Here is a 17,601-nt window from a genome sequence, read left to right as displayed (position 1 = left end):
TGTAAAACTTTTCCTAATCTCTTCTTTCTCCTATTTGTCCCATTGTATTTTATTTGAACCTCTAGTATAACAATGTTCCCTTCATAAAGAGGTGTCAACTTCTAGCTTCAAATTAGTTCATAAGTTCCTAGAGCTCAAATAATTAATTTTTTTAATTATTAATTAATTATTCATATTTGACATTCTTAACAGCAGTTTGTTCATGACTTACTATGTGTCAAACATTGTTTTGTAAGCTTTGCTTGCATCATTTCATAAGTACCTTGTGAAGCAGTGAATAAGGCTCAAAGAAGTAAAGTTACCTGCTCGAGGACACATAGCAGGTAAGTGGGCCACTTACAATTCCAACCCAGTTCTAGTTGACTCCAAAACCCAAACTCTTAACCCCTCCGCCTCCAAGCAGAATGCCTGATGGACAGTAGGTCCCTAATATATGTGCTTATAAAATGAACTAAGCTGAAAAGCATACCAATCAACTTTTATGTTGTCATCCTCTCTATTTAAAGTCCTGTGACTAGTGAGCTATTTTAGGTCTGGGTTACTGTGACTGAAGTAACAGATATGTGGTCAGTGTCCTCCCCATCCCCAGGACACATAGAACCCGTGCTTCCAAAAAATGACAGCCATTTTTTCCTTTCTGTACACTTCTGGTCTTTATATAACTCTTGGGCTCAAACCAAGCTGCATTACAGCTGTTTACTTGATGCTTGCATTTCTCAGTGTGTCAATCCCATAAAAAATTTCATTTAAAGAGCACGAATAAAACAACTTTGTGAAAGAAATTAGGAAATAGTCAACAAATGCTACTTCTTCATTATCACTGGAGAATTTATGCACTGGTTTATCTATGAGCAGTGTACTATATAATAATGTATATATGATTTGGTGGGCATCTTAGTCAGCTTGGGTTCTATAACAAAATACCACAGACTGGATAGCTTAAACAACAAATATTTATTTTCTCACAGTTCTGGAGGCTGGGAAATCCAAGATCAAGGTGCCAGCAAAACTGATCTCTGGCAAGGACTCTCTTCCTGTCTCGTGGACAGCTACCATCATCTCACTATGGCTTCACATGGCCTTTCTTTGGTGATTACACACAAAGATAGAAAGAAGAGAGATTGATTAGTGTCTCTTCTTAAAAGGACACTAATCCTGTCAGATTAGGGCCCTACCTTTATTACCTCATTGAACCTTAATACTTCCTCAGAGACCCCTTCTTCAGGTTAGAGCTTCAACATATGAACTTTGGAAGGACACATTCAGTCCACAACAATGGATACAGTGGATTTAGGATGGCAACAGAAGGTAGGCCTTTGAAGCTCTCACCGCATTTTTGGGCTCAGTAAGTATAACTAGAACAATACTTCTTTGTACCTAAATTGTTTTCATCTTTCCTATAGGTGAGGATTCACATCTCTATAAAATTTTGGTCAATAATGTCTATTCAGAATTTATTTATAAAGGCTTGAAATTCCTAGATGAAAGATCTCTGTATTAATGATGTAAAAATTTCATCAAAATGAATAAAGTCTCCATTACTTTCCTCAGTATTGAAATGTAATTCTCATCCTAATTCACAGTTGCTTTATTTAAAAAAAATTTTTTTTTAAGTTATTTCCTTAAACTATAGCAAACAATCTCTTTCCTTCCTTAATATTAGTTTTCAGACACATATAACTCTATCTCCCCAGAAGCCTTTGTTTATAGTTATAAAATTTTTATTGCTACAGATTTCCTTTCAGCTCTTTATGATTTCTCTTGCTCCAAGGTCCTGTCTAGATCTGGTGTCCTATAATTCTGAGATGCTCCATGTTGAAAGCAATGTTTTAAAATCTGGGCTTGTCAAGCTCAGAAAGAATATAAGGTAGAAGAGGCAGAGCAGCAGAAGTGCTGTTATTGCCTCTGTTCTGCAGAATGGTAAAAGTAGCTCTAAATGACAGCACGGATTGAGCCCCCTTCCTTCACATAGTCGCGAATTCATAAACAAGTGGTTTTCTGAGAGCATGTCATGGTTTTTCTCTTTTCCAAGTTTCTTTGATGGCTTTCTACCAGGCATATCTTATTATATAAAACTGACTTTTCCTCCCTTTAACAGCAGGTGCTCAACTCTCAACTTCCATCTACATTCTGTTTTACAATTTTGTCCTTGTTAGGAGCTTACCTCATTTGTTTTCCAAAGAGGTAGCCTTGTAACACGTGCCTTCACTTGGCAGCTTAGCATTGCTGAAGTTGCTGAGCTCCCTCCAGTCCGTGGCTAGGTTTGTTGCTGTCGGTGGAGGTGAGACTACCATTTGACATTTAATGTGTATCAGACTGACTAGAGCACCTGAATGAAGAATTTCATTTAATTAATTTTGGGCATTTAAAGAATATATTAAAAAAAATTTTTTTCAGGACGGCTTTTCCGTATTGTCTTCACTTAGGTTCTCTTTCCTTCTCTATTCTCAAATGCAGAGTTCACCTTATCTATAGAAGAAGAGAGGTCACTTGTGACATAAGTCATATTCTGCCTTTCCTTCTGAAAGCACAATCGGCTCCATGAGGTCACCAAGCAAGATTTAACACAACTGTTCCTTGGAATCACAATTCCTAGTCAGAGCCACAAGAAGAGAGATAATGTACCTACCCTCCTTGTGCCCAGGCAGAGTGTGCCAGTTATTGAATAACTGTCTCTCAACTCCAAACACATCATTCTACACTCTACTTAGTGATGCTGGGATTCTACAAACCACTCTTCCCCTTTGCCAGCCGCTCCCCATTTGGCTTTGCCAGTGGAGAGAGACTGCAAGTTTAAAGAAATAAAAAGGGACTTTCTTCTTTCTGTTTCAGTTTTGCTTCCTGTCCTTGAAAGTCATACCAACTGTGCTTCTTCACCCTGGCAAGAGCAGTTTGTTTCTGTAGTAGAGGCTAATCCAGTTTACAGATTTTCCAACACTCTCACTTTAGCCTCATTCCCCCTTCAGAGGTACCAGTATAGTTAACCAGAGCCCACCTCTCAGAAGTCCAAGTCCCAGCCTCTAGGATTCTCCTCTGAGTCCAGAGGCAAGAGTATTAGCTGGCTAGTGTCCCCTCCTCAGAGGTCTGGGTCTTAGCCTCTTTCCTTACTCTGCACTAAGAAAATTTGGTGGGCCCAGATCTCTTGCATTTGCAAGCATGGGATTAAAATTCAGGCCGTTTTATCTGAATATTAAAGTAAGAATGTCATAAGAAGGTGGATTCAGATTACATGTTAATAAATCCCAAACTTGTATCTGCATGCCTGACAGGTTTCCCAGGTTTAAATGGAGAACCTATATACACCTCAAACTCAGAATGTCTAAAATTAAATTATCATCTTTTCCCTTAGCTCCATGAATTTCAACACCATCTACCAGTTCTCTGCAAGAATTATTTTTTACCTTCACAAACATTCTTCAAGTACTGTCAGTTTTACTTCCTAAATGTCTTCTATTTCTCATCTCTACTTCACAATCCTAGTTCAGAACTCACTAGATTACTGTAAAACCCTCCTAACTTGTCTCTTTTCTTCCTGGCTATCTCCTTTTTAATCGAGTCTTTCTAGAGTGTGTATAGCTTTCAAAAGATAATAAAAACTTATAATTTCCAGAACACAGTCCTGGATCTGTCCAGTGACTGAAAGATTCTCCAAATGATTTAAGTTTTTTCTTTTTAACGCTGGTTTATGAGTAAATTGATGATGTGTCTTTGTGGTGTTTACTTCATGTTTCTTGTGCTTATTGTTCATTAATTTGATCTGTGGGTTTATGGCTTTCATAGTTTGGAAATTTTTTGGCCATTATTTCTTCAAATATTTCTTTAACACTCCCCTTCCCCTTCCCCTTTTGAGAGACTCCAATAACATGTATATCAATCAGACTACTTGAAGTTTTCCCACGGCACATTGATTTGCTTTTTTTATAGTCTTTTTTCTTTCCATGTTTCACTTTTTATATCTTCTATTGCTATGTCTTCAAATCTTTTCTTTTGTTATATCTAATCTGTCAGTAAGTTTTTCATCTCAGTCATTATAGTTTTTCTCACTAGAAGTCCTTGGTTCTTTTATTATTATTTCTATATTTTGAACATATGGATACAGTTATAATATCTGTTTTAATATTCTCATCTTGTAATTCTAAAACTTATGTTAATTCTGAGTTAGTTTCAATTAATTGACCATTCTCCTCATTATGAGTCATGTTTGCCTACTTCTTTGTCTGCCTGGTAATCTGTGTTTGGATGCTAGACATTGTAAAATTTACTGTGTTAGATACTGTATATTTTTGTATTCTTGTAAATATTCTTGAACTTTATTCTAGAATGTTAAGTTACTTGGATACAGTTTGATCTTTTTGGGTCTTGCTTTTGTGACTTATTAGGTGGGCACACAGCTGTGTTCTACTAGAGCTAATTATTTCCTGCTACCGAGGCAAGATCTTACTGAGTTTTCTACCCATTGCCCTGAGACTTATGAGTTTTTCCCATATAGCTAGTGAAAAAGTACTATTCCTGGCCCTGTGTGAGCACAGGGTACTATTCTCTAATTCTTTCAGATTTTTTCCCCTCCATCCTCAGGTAGTTTGCAGATCATGCATGGACAGATCAGTATTCAACTGAATGTTCAAAAATCACCTTAAGGACTTCTGGGGTCTATCTAGGGACTAAACTATCTTGCAGAACAGTTGTGAGGTTTGAATATATATATATTCACTTAGTGACTATCACATAAACATTCTTTGAACTTGGTTTAGATCTCCAGATGCAAAACATCCTTAGTGCACATTTCTTGTTCTTTTAACTGTCTAACATCTGTAACTTTTTCTAATGAGGCAGAGTCTTCCATCATGGAAACTAAAAATGCCAGACTAATATTTTTAGCATCCTTCCTGCTCAAATGAAAGCCCATGAGCCAGCCCTAATCCATGACCATGACCAATATCCACACTTGTTTCACATTTTAAAGAAGAAGCAGGTTCAGGGAAGAAGCAGAGACCCCACAGAGTTCATTCTAGGAACAGGAAGCAACAGCAGCACTGAGAGCAAGTACATCCATTTTTTAGAGGCAACATTCCTAGTAGCCATAGTAATGATGGCCTAGCAGTTAGCCATTTGGTACCCAGCAGTGCAGCAGTGGGGTTTTCATCTGTTCTGTGGTGAGATTTTGGACTTTTTTATTAGCTGTGTAGTCAGCTAGCCTGGTTGTCCAGAGTTTCTAGAGATGCTGCATGCTGTCCAATATTCTTTAACATTTTCGATTATTGAAGTATATACATTTATATATACATATAGGCATATGTATATATTACATAAGTGATCATTCTTTACAAATTGAATTTTCATGAACTGAATACATGTTTATAACCAGTGCCAAGATGGAGAATCACAATATAACCAACATGTTAGAAGCTCCCTTATTCCTTCTCCAGCCATTAATCTCTGCCATCCGAGAACAACATAATTGTGACTTCTAACATCACAGATTAGTTGTGCCTGCTTTTTTTTTTAAACTTCATACAAGTATAATCATACCATATATTCTTTGGCATATGTCGAACATTATGCTTACGAGATTCATCCTTATTATTTTGTATTGTTGTTGCTTGTCTATTCTTATTGGAATAGTAAAGCATTCCATCTTATAAATATACTATAATTATCTATCCATTTGTGTCAGGGGTCCCCAGGACCACCCTCAGATTCAGTGATTAGAGAGAAAGACTCACAGAACTCAGAAAAACTGGCATATTCATGGTTAAAGTTTATTACGGTTAAAGGATATAGGTTGAGATCAGCAAAGGGAACAGGTGCATAGGGCTGAGTTCAGAGGAAACTAGGCATAAGCTTCTAATTGTCCCCTCCCAGTGTAGTTTGCATAGATCACACTTAATTTTTCCAGCAAGTATGTGTGACGATATGTTGCAAAATGTTGCCAAACAGGGAAGTTCATTCAAGGAAGTTCATTTAAACCTTGATATCTAGGTAGTTTTTGTTTTTTTTGTTTTGGTTTTTTTGTTTGTTTGTTTTTTGAGATCAATCACATAGACACGCAGCACCACATGACTGACCTTAGCACTCAATCTCCACCCTCTTATAGGTCAAACAGATATATCATGGCCCCGAGGCTCAGGCATACAAAAACAGGCATTCATGAAAATGAAATTAATGGCTTAAAATAACTGGCATAGCCTACAGCTCTAGGCATACAAAGACACTCTTTTCAGGCAGGATTTTCCAAGGGCTCATAGATATCCAAGGAACCAAGCTAAGAACTAGTTCTGAAGACTTTGGGAATATACAGGGTTTAAGTAGTTCAAGCTTGCAGAGTTAACCCTCTATACTACACACTATTATACTGTTGATGGGCATTTAGGCAGCTTACATTTTTTATTAGTATGAATAGTGCTTCTACGAACATTCTTGTACATGTTTTTGGTGAAGATTTAGGTGCATTTCTATTGGGTGGTTACTTAGGAATAAAATGGTACGTCTTAAGATGTGCATTTGTCCAGTTTTCATAGATAATGCCAAATTGTTTTCCAGAGTGACTATACCAATTTATGTTGATATACAGAAGTTTTCAATACCTTTTTTAAAAAACAGTTTTATTAAGGCACAACTGACATACAATAAAATGCATAGCAAAATGCATATGGATAAATTTTGACATATGTATATACCTGTAAAACCATAACCACAAGCAAGAAAGTGAACCTATTATTCATTCCCCAAAGTTTCCTGGTATCTCCAATACTCTCTTAATGGATTTGTTTTCTATTTAAGTCAGCCAGAGTCAGTTTGTGTCTGCAACTGAGACTTCCTTGATGATATAATCCTATCTTGCATTTGATTTGCGTTCATGCCCAGTTTGGTCTTCTGCATTTCTTTTCACTTTACCAGATTCTTGCTGAGCATCTATGGTGTATGCTGAGAACATAGGCTCTGATCTTTTCCTTGTAAGTTAGTTTGGCTGGATTCCATGATTGCAGGTTTGTTCTCAGGACTCCTGGGGGATTCCACACATCCTATTATCCTTGCTCTTTGCCCATTCTTCTTTTTGAACCACTCTATAGCCCCTGGTCTCAGTCCTTCATGGTTGGCCCAGAACAAAACTCCTGGAGGTCCAAGTCCAACAGCAGGTTTCCTAGATGTTAAGAGAAAGGGCCTCTCAGATCTTCATTAAGTGTTATGGGTTGAATCGTGTTCTAAAAAGATATGTTGTAGTCCTAAAACCCAGTACCTCAGAATGTAGCCTTATTTGGAGATAGGGTCTTTATAGAGGTATTCAAGTTAAAATGTGATCATTATGGGTCAGCCATAATCCAATATAATGAGTATTCTTATAAAAAGGAGAAATATGGACACAAAGACAGACACAAGGAGAGGAAAGATGATACAAAGAGACGCAGGGAGATGATGGCCATATACTAGCCAGGGAGAGAATTCTAGAACAGACCCTTCCTTCCCTCACAGCCCTCAGAAGGAATCAACTCTGCTGACACATTTCTGTTGTCTAAGCCACTCATTCTGTGGTACTTTGTTACATAGACTTAGCAAACTAATACATCCAGGTAGGGTACGTCAGCTTTTCCTAATCATTTTTAGACCACATGATGTACAACGGAGAATCAGAGGGTAGTGGCTGCCTTTTGGATATATTGTTCATTATAAAAATTGGGTTTGGGGAGAGAAGAACTTGGAAAGAGCAAACTAACTCCAGATTATTTGACATTAGCCATTCATCAGACCCTGAACACTACTTGGCCAAATCGTGAAGTTCTATACTGCTTGTTCTTTTCTTTCTGTTTTCTCAAATTGATAAGCATGATTCATTTTTCAACAGCCATCTGTGGGAACACATGGACTCTTTTACTCAGTGGCTATTAAGATCTGTTCCACATTTGAGGGCGCAATATGGGAATGTTTTTCTCCCAGGTCCTTTTCATGGGAATGTTTCCAAAACCAGAAAATAAAATTTTGATAGAGGCAGGTATAACATGTTTTGAAAACTCCCTGAAATATTCTCATCACCTTTAATCAGGTCATCTGACAGGTTACCTTCAAAGAAACTGACTTCAAGCTGAGTCCTTGTGAGGGACTGGATTTTGCTTTAATTGTAAAATGTTGTAAAGTTCCAGAACTCCTATCTGCTTTGATGGTTAAACTTTTGATTAAAGAGGAAAAAGCAGGGAGAAAGAAAATGACATAAACAAAAAATACTGGAAATATTAAATGTATTCAGAGCAAATTATTTGTTGCCCTTCCAGTTGAACCTGGCAATAAATAATATAATAAATGTGTCCCTGAGGAATTTCTTTTCTATTTCAAGTCCTTCCTTAGGCTATTTTCACCCTTCAATCTTCACCCCTTTTTTGGTCTTTAGGTTATGGATTTGAATATAGTTCAGCAAAGCTGCATAAATAACCCACTTGGTTATATAAATAACCCACTTGAGCCTTGAGGAGTCAGATTCTGAATACTGCTTGGAAGTGAGCATAGGGACATTCTCTCAGGACCTTATTCTAGTGCCTCTAATGAGTGTCTTAATTTGCTGGAGATCGAAGATCTCCTTCCCCATCTCTGGCCCAATTCTCCTTGTTTCCATGCATTAGTGTCACTGCTTTGTCCACAGAGGTTGCTGCTTCTTCTTCTTCTTCTTCTTCTTCTTCTTCTTCTTCTTCTTCTTCTTCTTCTTCTTCTTCTTCTTCTTTTAAAATCGAGATAAAATTCACATAACATAAAAATCACTATTTTACCATTTTTAAAGTATACATTTCAGTGGGTTTTTTTTTTTAACATTTTCACAATTTCCAGAACATTTTCATCACCTCAAAAAAGAAAACTCGTGCCAATTATCCATCATCTCCTGATTCCTCCATCCCATCTAGATTCTGACAACCACTAATCTACTTTCTGTCTCTGTGCATTTGCCTATTCTGGACATTTCATGTAAATGGAATCATACAGTATATGGACATTATGTCTGGATTCTTTCACTTATCATGTTCTTGAGGTTCATCTATGTTGTAGCATATGTGAGTACTTCATTTCTCTTTATTGCTAAATAATATTCTATTGTATAGCTATACCACACTTTATTTATTCATTTATCAGTTGATGGACATTGAGTTGTTTCTAATTTTTGGCTATTATGAAAAATACTATGAACGTTTATGTACAATTTTTTTGTGTGAATATTTATTTTCAACTCTCTTGGGTATATACCCAAGAGTGAAATTGCTGGATCTTGTGGTATTTTTAGGTTTAACTTTTTGAAGAACTCCCAAATATTTCTCAAAATCTTTTTTTTCCCAAGAAGAATAGCATAAGATTGATTTTAGACACACTGTTGTTGAGGAGCAGCTAAACTGTCAGAGAGAAATGCCCACCATGAAGTTGAAGATGCAAGAATGGTGCCTGTGAGATACCAAGGTTGAATATTTCGATTTGGGCATCATCTAAATGCAGTAGTTGTCAAAGCTGCAGGGGAGATGAGGTCTCTGACAGCGATAACAGGTGGAAGGAAAGGAATATGAGAGGCCTATCATAGGCCAAGCACTGTCTCGGATTATATTTTATGTGTACTGTCAATTTAATCATCACAACACAATTAAGAGGGTGCTATCATTAGCCCCATTTTATAGCCAGGGTGACTGAGGCTCACTAAAGTTAAGCATATGGACTGGTTTGCATAGCTTGTATACAGCAGAGCCAGGATTTAAATATGGGTGAAGACCATATTTAACCTAAAAAAAAAAGGGGGGGGGATTAAAGGTAGATTTTAAAAACAGAGAATACCATTAAGCGAAATAGGATGGGATAAGTGACATACAGCGTTCTAAAATAAGAGAGGTTTTTTCATTTGTTTTTGTTTGAGAAGAAGGTTGTTAATTGTGCCAACTGTTACAAAGGAATCAGTAAACACAAAATGTATGTGTATAATAATACCTGATTATCTCATTTCTGACCCATTATATGCCTCAGGATGCTTCTTATTCAGACTTGAACTAATATGTCCTGAGATATATGCTGCTGCCCTGGGTGCATTTCTCCTTGCAGAGCACCGGGACACTGCTGATTCTCTATTATAGACAATAAATGCATTTCAGAAAGGGTAAGGAAACCCATCATTTATAGAGAAGTGTTTCTCAAAAACCAGAATTTCAAAGCAAAATGAGATTTTCTCACATTAAGCCATGAAGGAAAAGTTTGAGCACGTAAGACTAAATAACTCCTAGTCCTAGAAAGAAAAAGAATCACACTGCAGCCTTGAAATAAAACCATATTTTATAAGTAATGAGGCAATACCTTCACCTTTCCTCAGCATTTTATGTCTTCAGCAATTTTTTTCCTCTTCAGACAGTGATGGGTAGACCTGAGATTAAAGTGCCATTATTTCAGAGTACTGAAGCACAACCACATAATGGTGACACCAGAAATCTCAGGCACTTTTACCCAGTCAAGTCTTTTTCATTAGCAATCTTGGTGTTGTTGGGGCTAGAGCATTTCTCTGCTTCAGATTGTTAGTTTACTTAGCATTTGAGGATATTTTCAAGGATATAAAACAAGGTTGGAGCCGGATCTATGAAAATCCAGTCATGAAGCTCAAGGTAAAAATAAAATGAAGTTGATGTCATGGTAAGTCTATACTACTCACAAGCCATCAATGAATTTATTCTAGTTAGTTGATTGTTTTCTTTCCTGCTCAGATAAAAACAGAGTTAAGTTTTTAGAGAAAAGATTCTGCTACATGTGTACTTTCACGCGCAGAGGGGAGGGAAGCTATCTTTGGTCCTTCTCTGAGGTGACCAAGTGTCTGCTGAGATGCCCTCCAGAGAATGTTTGGCTTGGTTGCTATTGCTGCATTTGCAGGTACTGATGCCTGAGAAGGTGAATTCTTTCCAAGTTAAACTGTGGAATCACAGACCACACATATGTAAGAGAGCATTAGAGGAGAACAGTCATTGCCGCTTGGGGTCCATGGCCATCAGATAAGTGTTTCTACTTAATTCCTGAGAAAAATATATACTCTTTCAGAAGTTCTTAATATTTAGTAATTGAGTATTTTATATGCAGTATAATATGCAGTATTTACTGTGCTGACAGACGTCCGTGATTTAAGTTTCCTGGTGTTCACAACCTTGTGTAACACTCTCTCCTTGAGTGAAAATAAGACCTGTGATTTGCTTCTAAACATTAGAAAATATGGTAAAGATAATGAGATGTCATTCTCATGATTACATTATGTTATATAAGCCTCCGTCTTGCTAGCAGACTTCCTGTAGACATTCTCCTTCCTAGCTTAATGCAGTAGATGGCCATGTTGGAAATCCCATGTAACAAGGATCTAGGAGTTGAGAGTGTCCTCCAGACCATAGCTAGCAAAAAAACAGGGACCGCTGCCTGAACAACCACAAGTAAATGAATTCTGTCAACATCTGATTGGAAGTGGGTTCTTTCCCAGTTGAGCCTCTAGCAGAACACACCCTCACCCAACACTTTGAGTGCAGCATTGTGATATGTGCCTGGACTCCTGACCCACAGAAACTGTGAGATAAGTGTGTGTCGTTTTAAGCCATTGAGTTGGTGGCAATTTGTTATGCAACAACAGAAAATTTATGTCATATACTCTTTCAGAAGTTCTTAATATTTAGTAATTGAGTATTTTATATGCAGTATAATATGCAGTATTTACTGTGCTGACAGACAAATCCCTTGTTACATGGGATTTCCAACATGGCCATCTACTGCATTAAATGACATTTATATATTTTATCTACTGATCTAAAAGCTTAATTTTAAATTTAATTAGCAATTCTATTCTTAGATAACCACACTTAATGAGACCAATGGTTGACTGCTTTGAGTAAGCACCATAGAGTTTCAGAACGTACAAGCTGATTTTGTCAGATATTCCCCCCTCCTCCGCCCTCCCCGTCCCCACCCCGTATAATTTGTTAATGATCATGAAAAGGCTAAAGTAATGGGACATTGTTTTATTCTGAATATGAAAAGGGTATATGTATCAAATTGAACTAAGAGGGAGTGCTGTTGGAAAAAAGAATAAATTCATTTCCCAGTTGTAGTCATTTCCTAACAAGAATTGCACCTATGTTGATCACTGCTTATGGATTATTCAAATTCATTCTTTCCACTTTGTTATTTATAGATTCCAGCTCTCACACAAAAGGGATTTAGTAAAGAAAAAGGCCAAGAATCAGATAGTTTGGGTGAGCAACGTTAAAAGCTGTTAATGTCCCATCATCCTGAAGAAAGCAGAGTACATAAATTTGGGCAGCAGAGGCAATCTGCTTAATAAAGAAAATTCTCAGAAAAATTCTTGTTCATTCTTCATCTCTTTTGCAATCATCTTTTTCTTCAGGGTTGTCTGTCTTCCTTATCACTAGTTCTTTTCGGTCCATTTGATCTTTTCTCTAAAGTTTCATTAGTTTTGACATTGCCATTTGACATTTTGAACATTATGACATCTCTTCAAACTTGGAAATATTTGATTAAGTAAATAATTCTTGAGAATTATACAACTATGTATACTGCTCTGAGTAGTTATTGAGTAATTGCATTCAGATTAGTATAACATTCTTATAAATACATCATTAAGTTCAAAATAGAAGACACATTTTGACTCAGTTTTTAAAGATTAAGTAAAGACTCTGTCACTCAGGAACTCATTCCTTTTACATCTGTCACCTACCTGTGCCTACAGTTATCAATGACCTGGTGTGATTTTCATCTCATTTGCATATCTGTGCATGTATTGTCCAGAATCATTATGGGAAACCACTCCAGCTACTTTGGGGAGAAATTATACCTAGAATTTCAGATAGAGAAGTGAGCAGCCTAAGGAAAGAACCAATCATGCTTTCAAATTTTCTGCTAATAACTGGTCTTTTTTTAAAAAAAAAAAATATTTATTTTCTGCCACCATAGATGAGCAGCTACGACTTGGGCCACCTGGATCACACCACTTACCACAGAAACTTCTTAGCATTTGAAAAGATTCAAGATGGCCTATCTTCTCTCTGCTCTCTAAGAAGGGACCAACAAGGCCTCAGATATGACATTCAGGAAAGAAAACTGTGGTATTATCAGTGGGAAAATCAACCTGTATTCAGCCTAGCATGTGTTAGCTACTGGAACCAGTGGGAAGTTCTTGTAGCTCTTGCATTGAGTCCAGAATCTGTTTTGTAGTGGATGCCAATGACACTATTCAGCTCTAAGTCCACAAACAAATATATTTTAGCCAGAATTCCTTGTATTTGCCAGATCGTCTCTGCTGCCAAAATTCGTGTGCTTTACTTTCTGCAGGAGGATGGGACATCAACAGCTTTTATAATTGCTCACCCAAACTTGATTCCAAGCTTTTTCCCCTTCCTAAATCCTTTTTGGATAAGAGCTGAAGTCCATCTAACATTTTGTTGCATTCATCTGCACAACCAGGCAATTCTTCATCCCTTCGCCCCTTCTATTCTTACCCAGCTTCACCTCCAAGAATTTTCTCTCTTCTGGATACACATAGTCACCTTTGCCTTTCCATATTAGGATGATTGCCTCACTGGCTCCCTTTGTCAGAGAGAACTTTGTCCACAGGTCATAGAGTGACTAATGCTCCATCTTCTTACCTGTACAGAGTCAGATGATAGCTAAATCCTTCCCTTTTCCAACAAAGGGGGCAACAAAATTAGAGTTCAGCACTTGGGCTATTATTTCATAAAGAGTTCAATGCTTCAGCACAATTGCATGATCTTTATCATCACAATTCAATTTTCAGGATGCAGTGGAGAGAAAAAAATATGTTCAAGTTATCTTTCTCCTTGTACAAGAACATCCAACAAGAGTCTCCTCCTCCCAATTCCCAGAGGAAAACAGCAGTCACTACTGAATGCCATCAGAAATATCAAGATGAATCCTTTCAGTTTCAAGACTTGGCTTTGTGCTTTTTCAGTCACAGCTTGTTGAGCTTACTTTCCTTCTTATAGCTTTCCGCAGGGCCTTGCAGAATAGCTTTAGCTTTGATTATCCAGTGATTTACAGCCCTTCTCATTTGCTTCTCATATCTCGTTTTTCCAGAGTATAGGGAGCTCTCTCTTACCCTGTTGCCTCAAAGCAATTTTCCTTATCATCTTACAGAGCTGGTAAGGCCCATCCTCTTTATGTACTTCTGTTTCTCTTGAATAATGATTGTCTGTTTTCTTTCTCTTTCTTCCTTTCTACCTTTCTTTTCTTTTCTTCCTTTTGTTTGTTTCTCTCTTTCTTCCTTTTTTATTTCTCCCTTTCTTTCTCTCTCTCTCTTTTTTTTCTTTCTTTCTAGGATCTAGAGAAACAAGGGCAATGAATGTCAAGTGTTCAGCCTTAAAAAAAATCACAATATAGTTGGACATGTTAGAAGTAAACTCATGTGAAAAAACTGAATGTAAATGAATGTAAATGTAAATAATGTATGTAAATGAGATAATATATTTATATTTATCTCATTTACATACATTATCTCTTATACCCAATCATCTTTTATATTCTTGAAATTACTTATTCTCAGTATCCCTGTATGGGAGGTACTATTCCCTAGGTTTTCCAAAGAAAGAACCTGGAACATGGAGGAGTTAAGTAATATTCCCAGAATGCTCCATTTAGGACATGATAAAATTGAGACTCACCTGTCATTGTATCAACTCTGGCCTGTGCCTTTTACATTAAAGTTTTGTTTAGAAATACCTTGATGTGCATGGGCAAAGGGCTATAGCAGGGGTTAGCACACTATGGCTCAAATCTAGCCAATTCTTTTTGTAAATAATGTTTTGTTGGAACACAGCCACACTCATTTGCTTATGTATTGTCTATGGCTGCTTTCCAACTACAACAGCAGAGTTGACTAGTTGCAACACAGACCATATGGTCTGCAAGCCTAAAATACTTACTATCTGGTCCTTTATAGAGAAAGTTTGCCAACCCCTGGGCTAGAGCATAGTTATAAACAATTTAGCTTCACTGAATTAAACCTCTGAGAGTCTTCTACCTGGTGTTATTTGATCTGTATTACCTTAGAAACATTAATGACTACATGATAAACCAAATCTAAGAACAACACAGCAGTTATCATCATCATCATTATCATCGTCGTCATCGTCGTCGTCGTCGTCATCATCATCATCATCAATATAACAATAACAGAAATTGTCATTAATGAGGACTCCTTCCGTTCAGGCTCTGTGGTAAATGCTTTACTGACATACGTTTACTAGCCTGATTCCAGGTTCAGAGAGTTCATGTTAACTCGTGCAGGAGTAGAGAGGTGGTAAATGGCAGAGCTAGATTTACCCCGCATGTCTGTCTCCAGGGGTTGGGCTCTTAACTACCATACTTTACTGCCCTTCGCATCCATTATGAAGAGTGAAAATCAAGAAAAAACAAAATGTAACATTTTCTAAGGCATTGTGAAGGAAGGCAGATGATCAAGGACCACTTCACAAAGTTGATGCTAATGAAAGAGTGGATGTCAGGTTCCTCTGAACAGGAACATTTGGTTGTGATGGGCACTTCTACTTCCCAAGTTGTCGAGATTTCACTTATAATTACCAGCATCGCTTTCTATTTTCTCAATAAAAAATGTTGACAAACCATTAAAGAAAACATTATTATAAACACGTAATAGAGGAAATGGATGCCAAAGTTTCTAACATTTGGCTTTCAAGGGCTTCTGAATATTTTAAATGACCAAGCTCTCAAGCTTTTACAACTTCAATGGTAAGAGCATATATCTGCTCTTCTCACACTAGCTCAGGAAGAGGGTGTGTTTTGAGTACTCTTTAAGAGGGTTTAAAATAGACTTGCCTTGTCTTGGAATGTCATTTACACAGCGCCTAGATTTGTTGGGAGATTCCTGGTGGTTCGTGACGTGGTACCCAGGTCCTACCTTATTACCTTGGCGTTCGTCCTCACCTGCTCCCTGTGTGTAGGTTACTCATTAGAAAGCTCAGCCTTACTTACCAGGAGTCAAGCAACCAGGAATGTAAGCAACCTCAAAGCTCCCACTGTAACCCGAATATGCTGGAGCTTGGCATGGGTTGCCCTCAGATTTCATAATCCCAGCTCTGAACATAGTACACTAATGTTAGAGTCTCACTTGTGGCCACTAGCTTGGGCACTCTCAAAGGCAAGAGGGGGCCTCTTGCCTTTGAGAGTGCCCAAGCTAGTGGCCATTGCTGTGCACAGAGTAGGTGATCAGGAAAAGATTTAGTAGAGCACATTGCTGTGCATAGAGTAGGTGATCAGGAAAAGATTTAGTAGAGCACTGTATCAGCTTCAGGGGGAGCTGAATCAGAAGCACAGCTGGCTGTGTTTCCCTCTACTCATGCACGGTTTTCCCTGGGCCCCTGTGGGCTAGGGCCCAGGATGGCCTTCAGCTCCCAAAACAGCCTGGTGCTCTGGGTCTCAATATCCTGCCCTAGTCTGACTATGCTAACATACCTACGAGATTTTTCCTTGTCTCCCATTTGGAATTCAGACTCTGTCTCATCTACCAATTAGGACTCAACTCTCTCCTCTTAGATATTTATTGCTGACCATTGGCTATTAAATAGGTCACCATGCCTTGCCCTGTGCCCCACTTCTATGGTTGGCCTCAGGAGTAAGACCATTTCCTCTAATGCCTGTCCAGCCATATGATGTGTCTAGTGGGTCATGCACCCATTAAATAAGATTATTAATAATACAATAAAACAACTACCATTTTAGCAAGAACCATTATTTCACTTGGTGATTAAACCTCCATATACATAGGCATTATCATTCATATTTTATAGATAAGAAAACTGAAACTCAGGGAAAAAGAACTTGCTCTAGATCATTGTATTATTTTGTACTGCTGCATAACAAATTACCATGAACTTGGTGACTTAAAACAACAGACATTTCTTGTCTCAAATTCTCATGAGAGAAATCTGGGCATGCTTAGTCAGATCTCCTACTCAGGGTCTCATAGTCTGCAATATAGGTGTCAGATGGGTTACATTCTTATTTGTACGCTCGACTGGGGAAGAATCCATTTTCATGTTTTCAAGTTGTTGGCAAAATTCTGACTTCTTACTTGCTGTCAGCTGAAGGCCCTTCAGTTCCTCAAGCCACCCATATGGTTCCTGGTCACTTGGCTTTCTTCACAGACAGTTCATATGGTTGTTTGTTTTTTATAGCTGGAAAGAGAATCTTACTAAGATGGAGTCTTATATGAAGTAATGTATGGGAGTGACATCCCATCATGTTTGCCATATGCTATCAGTTAGAAGCAAGTCATAGATTCCACTTGCACTCAGGGGGAGAAGATTATACAAGGATGTGACTCATGCGCAGTCACCTTAGGGAGTGTCTGCCACAGTTGCATAGCTGTTAAGTGGCAGATCAGGGATCAGAGCCATGCCACTCTGCTTCTCTACAGCACCAGGTTTCCCATCTGCCACTCTTGCTACATGGAATTGTTCTGTCTCATGAGTCTCAAGACATAAGAATGGAAACACCTCTGACACCTCCCTTAGGGTCATGCTCACAGTTCTTTATGATCAAGTCCTTGTAGTTTTTCAATACGAACCCTCCTGA

Source organism: Pteropus medius, unplaced genomic scaffold, assembly GCF_902729225.1.
Source record: "Pteropus medius unplaced genomic scaffold, Ma_sr-lr_union100, whole genome shotgun sequence".
Taxonomy (NCBI): Eukaryota; Metazoa; Chordata; class Mammalia; order Chiroptera; family Pteropodidae; genus Pteropus; species Pteropus medius.
This window is presented reverse-complemented; position numbering follows the sequence as displayed.